Here is a 9,814-nt window from a genome sequence, read left to right on the forward strand (position 1 = left end):
CCATGGAGGCGATGAGAGACGTGGGAATGGCCATCATTAATAACCTGCTCTTTGCTACTTGTGCAGCTTCTGAGGCACCCTCGAATTTGTGCATTGGGGATTGAGAAGCCCCCGCCTCGAGCACCTTCTGCACCGACGCACAGCCCTCCACACTCAACGAGTGCAGATTGGGGCCTGCTAGTGTTTTTGTGCTCGACGCGTCTGTCCGGTTACTTGCCTGTTGGCTAGTGGCCTCTGTGACGACGAACCTTTGAATTTTAACTGCCTGCCTGGTTGCTCCAGGTGGGCCCCTGCTTCCCTGCAAAGGAGAAGCCCCCTAGACCTTGCTGGTCTAACTCGAAGCGAATATTCGATTCCTGCGTGGGTAGCATTTGCCAAGGCCTGTTGACTCCAATCCGGAAGCTGACGCCGCCAACAGCGAGATCCTTTGTGTGACTGTCCATATCCAGCTCCTGGTCATCGTCGACGCCTCCTGGTCCACGTGGCTGCAGAGTCAAGCTTCACGAAATCACCTGATTGCTTCGTGACATCGCCTGGTTCCTTCCTGGTTCCTTCCTGGTCACTGGCTAGTGACCCAGACTCTGTACCCTCTGCTTTCAGGTACTCTTCATCCTCGATCCGCCCTTGGATCCAACCGGACACTTCTCTCCTGGTCGCTTGCAGAATCTTTTTACAGGTCTCCATAGGATTCAGCGACGAAACCCGACACAACTTGACACCTATGCACCCGGCTCCTGTGGGTTAGGTAACGCAGGCACTCCGGTGCTCCTGTGGGTATTGACTATCCTAGTGTCCTAGTTTTCAGTGGCTTTCTCCTAGTACATCCGGAAGTGTCCTAAAAGAACTAGTTTCTAACTCTTACGTTGCCATTGTTTCCCTATGGTAACTCGCGTGTGTGAATTGGCACTGCACACGCATCCCATGGGCCTCCTGCTTCCTAAATCTTGTTAGCTCAGTGTAGCCCCAGCGATTCCCTAGGTCCTAGGCCTACTCCCTGTTCGTGACGTGGTACTTATACCACTATTTTAGTATATGGTTTGCAACGCCCCTAGGGCTCAAATGTATTTTGTCCAACTTATTGTATGATAATTAAGTAACTTGTTATGTGCTTTGTCCTCTGACCTCATAAAGAGTTCAGAGGGGTTGTGTTAGTAATAAATACATATATATTTTATATATAACCTGTGTGGTGTCCTTTCAGTTGGTATTCAAGGGGTTACATATGGTAAAACAGCTTGCTTCACATGCTCTCTGAAGTTTTAGCCTAAGACTGCTTTGTCCATGCTACCACTAGGATAGCTGGTCTATAAGGTTGACTTTACAACCATCACCATAAGGGTTGTTTGGACTGGTGCAAGGTGCTCACTAGATTAGTGAACATCATATACCAGGCCAACTTCTCACAGTAACTGATTGTGATACCTGGGGTATGATATTTGTAGCAGTCTGCTAAGTGCTTCGGCACACCATCCATGGCTGTCCTACCCTCCGTGATTAAGCGTGTACAAGATAACCACGATCTGGAGGCGGCTGTTGAATTGGGAATGAGGCTCGTAGGAGTGTTTGACGCAGTTTCCGATCTGGTCCTTGCAAATGTCAAGGGAGATGCGGTAAACTTTCAAGTGTCTAATGCTTTGCGCGATGTCCCTGATACTGATAAGCCCCGGCAGTTACCGAAAATTATTGCGGAAGCTTATAAGACCATTGGCCGCAATAGTTTGGATGTTTAGCTTTTTGCTAAAGTAACAGCTCAGCCGCAAACTCAGATGGCGAAGTCTGACAACGACGGCCGTCCTGCTTTTCCTAAACAGACATGGAAAGGTAAAAAACAGGGGAAAAAGCAACAGAAACAGGGGCGTCCTGAGTCGCCAATACCAGTCACGGCAGAGCGCACATATGATTTGCGCAACCGCGCGAGTATTAAGTCTCCTGAACGATTTCAGGTACCTGATCAACTTTCTCCTCGCTCTTTGCAGGACACATCGGTCTCACAAACTGGTGGAGGTGAACGCGGAAGAGGCCGGGGCGCCCCCCAAGGACGTGAGCAGCCCCGCCCGGCTGATGGTAAAGGCAAGCAGGATGACTTTCAATGTCAACGACCCCAGTTTCAGAAAAAGAAAGTTGCTGCTTTAACAGCGAGGTATGCCACGGATAGTGAGAACACAGCTTCGGAACCAGACATGTGCCCTGACCCTGCTAGACAGCGTGGCGGAAATTACAGTAGTGCGGCAAGCACTGCGTCCGTATCTGAAGGCGACAGCAACTGACATGTTCATCGCTGTAGAAACAGCTGACAATAGAGTGGCTCCCCCTGACAGACTATATGAAATAGTTCTATTAATTGAAGGTGACATACAACATAGAATTAAAGGGATTCTTTTGGAAAATCTGACTTCCACATATGACATTTTGTTAGCGGAGGCAGACAGGCCCCCACCTTTAGTTTTGGCTGCTCCGAGAGGGGAGGAGGTAATCCTTCCTAGTTTTGCACACACTGTGCCCAACGAGCAGGTGCAGAATTTTGCATAAGAGTGGGCTCTGGCACTTGCGCCGGCATTGTAAAGTACTCAGGTTGGGTGGGATAAACTTTCGCCCCACCATGAGATACCATTGCAGTCGATGCGACAACCCCAATATCCCATGCGTCGTGAAGCGAAAACGCCCTTCGCAGAAATCCTTGAACAATTGGAGTATCAAGGCGTTATTGAGACGTGTGTGTCTCCTATGAATAATCCTTATTCACTGTGACCAAACCTGATGGGTCGTACCGCTTGGTATTGGATTATCGTCACTTGAACTCTCATTTTCGGACCTGCACGGTACAGAATACACACAGTTCTGCCCTTGTGGATAGTCTCCTGAGAAAGCGGTTTAAAACCACACTTGACAAATCCAATGGCTTTTTTAGCCATAACCTGTCCTCTATTAGTAGTCAATGGACAGCCTTCACTTCCGGCGGTAAATAAAAGCAGTTTAAAAGGTTAGCCATGGGCTATAAAAATAGCCTAGGCGTCCTTGCCACCCGAATAGTCTCTCTCTTGGAGAGACTCGACCTTGATGCGTGCTCGAATGTGGATGATATTTATCTCACAGACGACGAATTATGGGCGCATCTGTGTAGCGTTGACTGCATCATTGGTATGTTTGCGGACTTCGGTTACAAGTTTAACTTTGCAAAATCCCACATTGCAGAGTACACAGTGTTCCTCCTGGGCTATGAGCTCAACAATCAAGGTCGAGGTTTAGCACCTCACTTCCCGGAGAAAGGCGCACAGTTGCGCACTCCGACGACTCTGAAAAAACTACAATCTTTACTGGGCTTTTTTAATTTCGGGCGTACTTACATTCCCGAATATGCGCAGCGTATCAAGCCGCTATATGCCTTGATACAACCTACTTTTACCAAATCTTGCTGGCTACCAGAACACTCAGCTATACTACAAGCTTTGCAGTCTGATATTCTTGAAACTAAATACTTACTCACTCATGACAACCACAAAAACCTGGTTATAAGAATTGTGCACAGTCCCTTACAAGTCACACTTGTACACTTCGGCTAAAATGCGATTTTTCACAGTCGCTAAAGTTTTGACTGCAGTGCAGGTGGCGATTCTGAAAGAGAGAGCGCTGTCGCAGGGGAAACGCATGTTGGTTGTTACACCGTATCCTGCCGTTTAGGCAGTGACGGAAGCCAGTGTACCTAATTCAAAAACTTTGCATCCTCGTTGGATACAATGGGCCACATCCTTGATGTCACATTTGTTTTTGACTCCTGTTTGCAAACTCAGGAGTACTTGCGGTATGAATTTGTCCATCCGGCTCCTTTGTCCTTGCGCCCGCTGGAGGATTTCCATTGTATCATCTACACTGACGGTTCGGCACAGCCGGTGACGGATTCAAAGCATGCTTACTCAGCGGCCTGCGCAATAGTGGTGGGTACTATAGTGAATGGAGAGTTCAAGTCCGATGTCGTGCATTCACAGACATTAGGGGATTGTACTGCCCAGTTGGCAGAGCTACGTACTCTGGTGCTTGCACTGGAGTACGCTGATCCTTGTGTGACTATTCTTATCGTAAGTGACTCTTACTACTGTGTTCAGTCTTGCAATGACAATTTATTCTTTGGACTCAGAATGAATATTGTTATTCCAAGGGTAGCACGATCAAACACATAATGTTATGGGTTAGAGTCGCAGAACTTAAAGAACGTATGCCTCTCGTGTTTGTAATTCATACTCTTGTTCACCAGCGTGTAGGAGTACAGGCTGTTGGCAACTGTCTTGCTGATGAAGCAGCGAAGGCAGCAGTAGCAACATATGTAGTGGCAGCAGTTACACGTTGCAAAAGTAAGATTGATGATGACATCTTGGCAGCCATTGCTGCAACAGAGAAGGGAGGTAATTACCCTAGAGGTTTCCCTTCTAAACACTCTTATCATTTAAGTCCTGATAAAGTTCCCTATGTGAGAATTAACGACGTTGGTGACAGGTTGATTCCCAACGCGGACCGCAGACTTTCCTTGATAACAGCCGCTCACGAGGGTATGGCCTCGGCTCATGCTGGCGTGTCAGCGACTGTGTCTCTTTTACAACAGCATTACTGGTGGCGTGGATTGTACAAATAAACACATGATTATGTCCTTCATTGTGACATTTGCCAGCAGATTAAACCCTCAACTGCTGCGCGCCTGCCCCAGACATACTTGTACATATCTAATAAACCACTTGGGTGTGTTTATTTAGATCACTGCCATCTTTTCTCCTTTGATACTGCGTATAAGTACATCTTAATTGCTGTGGATTCATGCACACACTTCATTTGGCTCTGTCCGCAAAGGAATGCTGATGTCCGAACTGTCGTAAGCGATTTGCGTGTCTTTGTGAGAATTTTTGCATGTGGCACCCTTCACTCGGACCAGGGTCCAGCATTCACCTCTAAGGCGTACAAGGATGCCATGGGTTCATTGGGGGTCCAGGTAAGATTTTCGTCTCCATACAGACCTGAGGGTAATAGCGTTGTGGAGCGGATGAACCGTGACTTAAAGCAATCCTTGACAGCTAGGGTTTAGGTACTGGCAAGAACTGGCTGGCCCATCTGTATAGCATTCAACGTGCACTTAATAATCTCCCTAGAATGTCTCTGGGTGGGCGGACCCCATACGAAATGCTCTTTGCCATCAAAATGTTTGTTCCGGACCTTGGGGGTCTAGACATGGTGTTGTCTGCCGCACCCTTTGACGTAGATGATCATTCTGCTGTATTACAGAGCCTACAAAAGACTTGTGACAGTCTTGCAAAGGAACATTTGCCCTCCACAACTGATGCTACTCTTCAGATCCTGGTAGTTGGCTGGCTACCCCGAGTCAGATACCTGGTCCGTGAGAAGGTGGAGAACAAGAAGGAGTTCGGCCCCTCCTATCGTGCACCAGTTCCTATGCTTGGCATGCAGGGTACAAGAACAGTAATTTTACCTCCACTTCCTGGTCTCAAGGAAAACTGGTACATTTCTATTGACAATGACAAATTACAGCGAGTGACCGATTCTTCTTAGTATAACTCCAGCGGTCTCTTGTCCAGCAATGCTGAGAAATTCTGTTTTGGCTCTGGCGAGTACCTACAGGCCTGACGTTGCCATTGAGATGCCTACGATTACTAATCCTTTATTGAATCCACTGGCTGGTGATCCCGTTGATGATACTGAGTATACTTACCCCACAGATGTGTTGTTGCCTGGTGTACTCTCAGATACTGTTAATCAGTCACGTTTTTCATTTGACACTGGCTCTACAACATTTAAGTCCCCTTCAAAAGTTTCTACTTTTGCTGTTTGGTTTAAGAGAAATATTTTGATACCCCCTTGGACTTATAATTGGGTGATGCTTTTTAATTTTTTTTATTTATGTCAATTGGATTTGTTGTTATGTTTTTCCGTCTTGATAATGGACATTATGTAAAAGAAAGAACTACAATTCGGTTAATTGATGGAACTTTGGCACCCCACTCCTCATCACACAGAATGAAAAGGGACCAGACTTTTGTTAACCTCACAGCTTGGCCTGTATTAGATGGGATTGTGTGGGATGCTGTGAAATTTCAGATACATAGCCCGACAGAGGTTGTAAATGTCCCCAATGTACTTCGTGTTTCGATGGGGGATGTTGTAAAACAAAACATACGCTCTGACGATTGGGATGTCCAAGCCGTTGAGGCTCTTTTTTCTGATTTGAAATATTATGCTGCTTTTGATGCTGAAGATTTGTACTTAGATTCAGCTAATTATGCAGACCTATTCTGCTACCAACACTTTGGTAATTATTTTCTGCATAAGGCAAACACATTTAGAAATGTGGTTAATTTTACACAATGGGAACATTGTCCAGCACCAATTGAGGGCAGCTCGAAAACTCTTTTGAAAAAGTTTACTTATTTTACTGATTTTAATCAATCTAATCCTGATGCATTTTATTTTAAGATGACTGCTAAGTCCTCTTCTAAAGTTGGACTCACCCACACCAAATTATTGTATTTGAAGTCCTTTATCTATCTATTACCTATAGGGGGCTATGAGCTGTGGAAAGATACTATTGATCTTAAATCTGTTTGGGACTCTAAAAGTTGGCAAGTGCAGGGCACTGAAGCTTTGCATCGTGCATGCCTCATCCTGAACCATATGTTGTTTTGAACTTGACTATTTCACAAACCACTTGCTTTCCATTCCTGATTTGGGAGAATACCCTACATGGTACAATCACACCAATATGTCCATTGATGAATAGCAGTCCTTGTTACTAAATTCCTCTTTTAATATTTCCAGCTTGGATTCCCAGGGTTGGTTATTATGGCAAAAAAAGTTCAGAATCATGTCAACATCGTTTTCTGGGTCTAGCCCCTGGCTATACACAGGTTAGAGTGGATCCCCGTTTTGAGACCGCCCTTTCTGTTACTACCTATTCTGTAGGCAAGTTATATCAGAACTGGCGTAAACATTCCACTTTAGCGTCAGTTAAAGTTCATTTGTCTAAATTGTCTCACAATGTTGATTTAAATGACTTTGTTAAAGGCCCTGTAGGAGGCAGGTCAAAAAGATGGTTATATGCTGTTTACAACGAAGTTTGGAAACTGTCTCAAATTGAAGCTGCTTCTAGATTGTGAGCTATCGATCAGGCCAATTTAGATAAAGTACTTGCAGTTGTTGACAATAGCATTAATACCGTTTCTTCCAGAATTTATACATTAGATAATATTGTTGCATCTGTTGTAGATATTGTTCAGGATGAACTGTCTGTTTTGTACCATGGTCAAAATCAATTACGTTCCATTATGCAGTTCGCTTGGAATTTGCAAACTTTAAAGGCTGGTAAAGTGCCTTGGGACTATACGAACACATCCTCTTTATTTTTACCGTTTGATTTGACTGATAAACAACAATTTATGTCAATGAAGGATGCAGCATATTCCCTTTTGCATATTGAAAAGTTGGAACCTTTACCTTTTTCTGTTGCAGAAAGTAATACAGCTGTTTGGCTCATTCATGGGTTAATAACGCTTCCTTTTCCCCCATTTAAATTCAGTTCATGCATGAAACATTATGCCATAGGCAGATATGAACCTTTGGATAGCGCCTATCTCCATGAAGTTCGGTCTCTACCATTTACCTATAGGTGCATGAGAGAGGGTAAAGAAGTTTATTTAAATGGTGAAGAGTGCACTTCCACACCTGATCACTCACTAGTTTGCAAGAACATAGAATTGCACGGCTCTTGTAATTCAAATGCGCCAAATTTAGCCTGGATTTTAAAGGGTACTCCCGCCCCGGCTATAACACCAACTTTTACGTTGCTGGCTAACGGTAGCTACTTGCTTTTAAAAAATGAAGATTGCTGTGGTACGCTGGCAGGGATTCTGTACATTGTGTAGTCTGCTGTAAGAATGTGCTTTTTCCCCCTCCGCATGGGAAGCTTGATGTATCCATCTGCTTTCCATTCCGACCTTGAAAGCAGAGTTCAACAAGATGAGTCGAATAAGGGCACTATTGTCACAGAAAGAGGTTGCCCTTACTTCAGCCAGTGAAGCATTCGTCCTTCACGTGGCAAACACTCGCACTGAGGTGCATGCGCTTTTAAATACTGATCCCCCACTTCATTTTGGCGCTTTGATTCACACTATATTCAATACCTCGTCGACCACGGGCTTGGCGCATTTTTTTTAAAGTAGTAAGCTCTGGCCTTGTGACTTCATTTCAAACTATATTTGGGTTGATACCAGCATTTTTTCATTCTATTTTTTCCGGCCTCTTCGGCGGCTTACCATTAATTCTCGCCTTGGCTGCTGGTGTGCTGCTTCTAATTTGTCTGCTCCAAAAATGGCTGCACATCCTGTGTCACAAGACAACATGCCCCGCCTGCTCCAGCTTCGTAACCGGATGCTAGAATACTATGGAACGCTACCTCTAGCCACTTTGAGTGCAGCATATGGATTATCCTTCCGGTTCTCCTACTTTACATGTGTGCAACCTGTTTTCCATTGCCTGGATTGCTGTTTTGAATGGGCTCTGGATTTGTGTCTCTGCAATACGGTGTCTCCTAACCCGGATTATAATCTACTAATGAGCCTCTTAGTTGCTCATGAGTTAGACTGCTCTGCTATCGGAATAATGGCCTGCGCAGCGGCACATGGAGTCCTAGGCAATTGGGACATATGGGCTGCAGCCCATGATTTCCTGGCACGCAGTTATCTGGTAAAACACCCGAGTTGTCCTCTGATGGTACTAGAGGCTCCAGCTGTCAAAGAACATGTTTGTTCCTTCACGTTATTGAATTGGATGGCTGAAATGTTTTCGGACAATAACAATGACTTCCTCTTGGAGGCAGTTGCAAAGTACTGTGCCTATATGCTGTTGGATTGATTTGGCATGTGTCCATCTCCACTGCTGCCTATGCTCGAACATTTTTTTACTGTTTTTTCACTTTTGAATTTGGGTAGAATGTTCTCCCTTATTGGTTTTTTCAATTGTTTTACTGATGTTCTGAACTTTTTACTCTCAATTACACGTTTTGGCGATTTTTTAAACTTGATTCTATCTCAATCGAACTTGAACTCTGCGTTCTTAAATTGCCTCCCTTCTTGTGCGTGTTCCGATCAAGGGAGGGTGTAGTGAAGGCAGAGCCCTGCGTGCACACATTGCTATGTTAGCATAAGCTTATTAGATGTTTAAACACCATTTTGCCATTTTGCAGCTTTTGCACACAACACTGCATGTAACTGTTGTTGTAAGTTAGACTGCTGAATTTCTTGACATGAGAACAGCTTGTTTTGAACATCCCTAGACTTACATCGCGACCTCAGTCTGTACAGTGTGTGCAGAAGCCTTCAAGGTTATCATAACAATGTAAACTGTTATTCAGGCTGATCGGCCCACACTCTAGACACAACATGCACACAGCTGCAGCTTACTGAAATTCTAGCGCCTTTAATATTGCACTGCATGCATGATTAGAGCACTTGGAGAAAATCAGTTTCCAGAGAAAGAGACCTTTTGCAGATCCTGAAGTGATTCACCTCTACTGATCTTTGAGGTATAGGGTTCCCCGTTCAAGCCTAAGAGACTTTATATTATTTTATAAAACCTAGTTCCTAGCTGGGGAGTATGGTATACAAGGCACTATAAGACCTGTTTCCACTATCATTATAATATGATTTCTCCCTTTGTGTTTTATGGAATTGTAACAATACTGATCGTATTATTTTTAATCATATGCCTGCTTATGTTAGCAAAAATACTGCATCTTAGAGCACATCGTTAAAATAAACATTTG

Source organism: Lissotriton helveticus, chromosome 4_1 (assembly GCF_964261635.1).
Source record: "Lissotriton helveticus chromosome 4_1, aLisHel1.1, whole genome shotgun sequence".
NCBI lineage: Eukaryota > Metazoa > Chordata > Amphibia > Caudata > Salamandridae > Lissotriton > Lissotriton helveticus.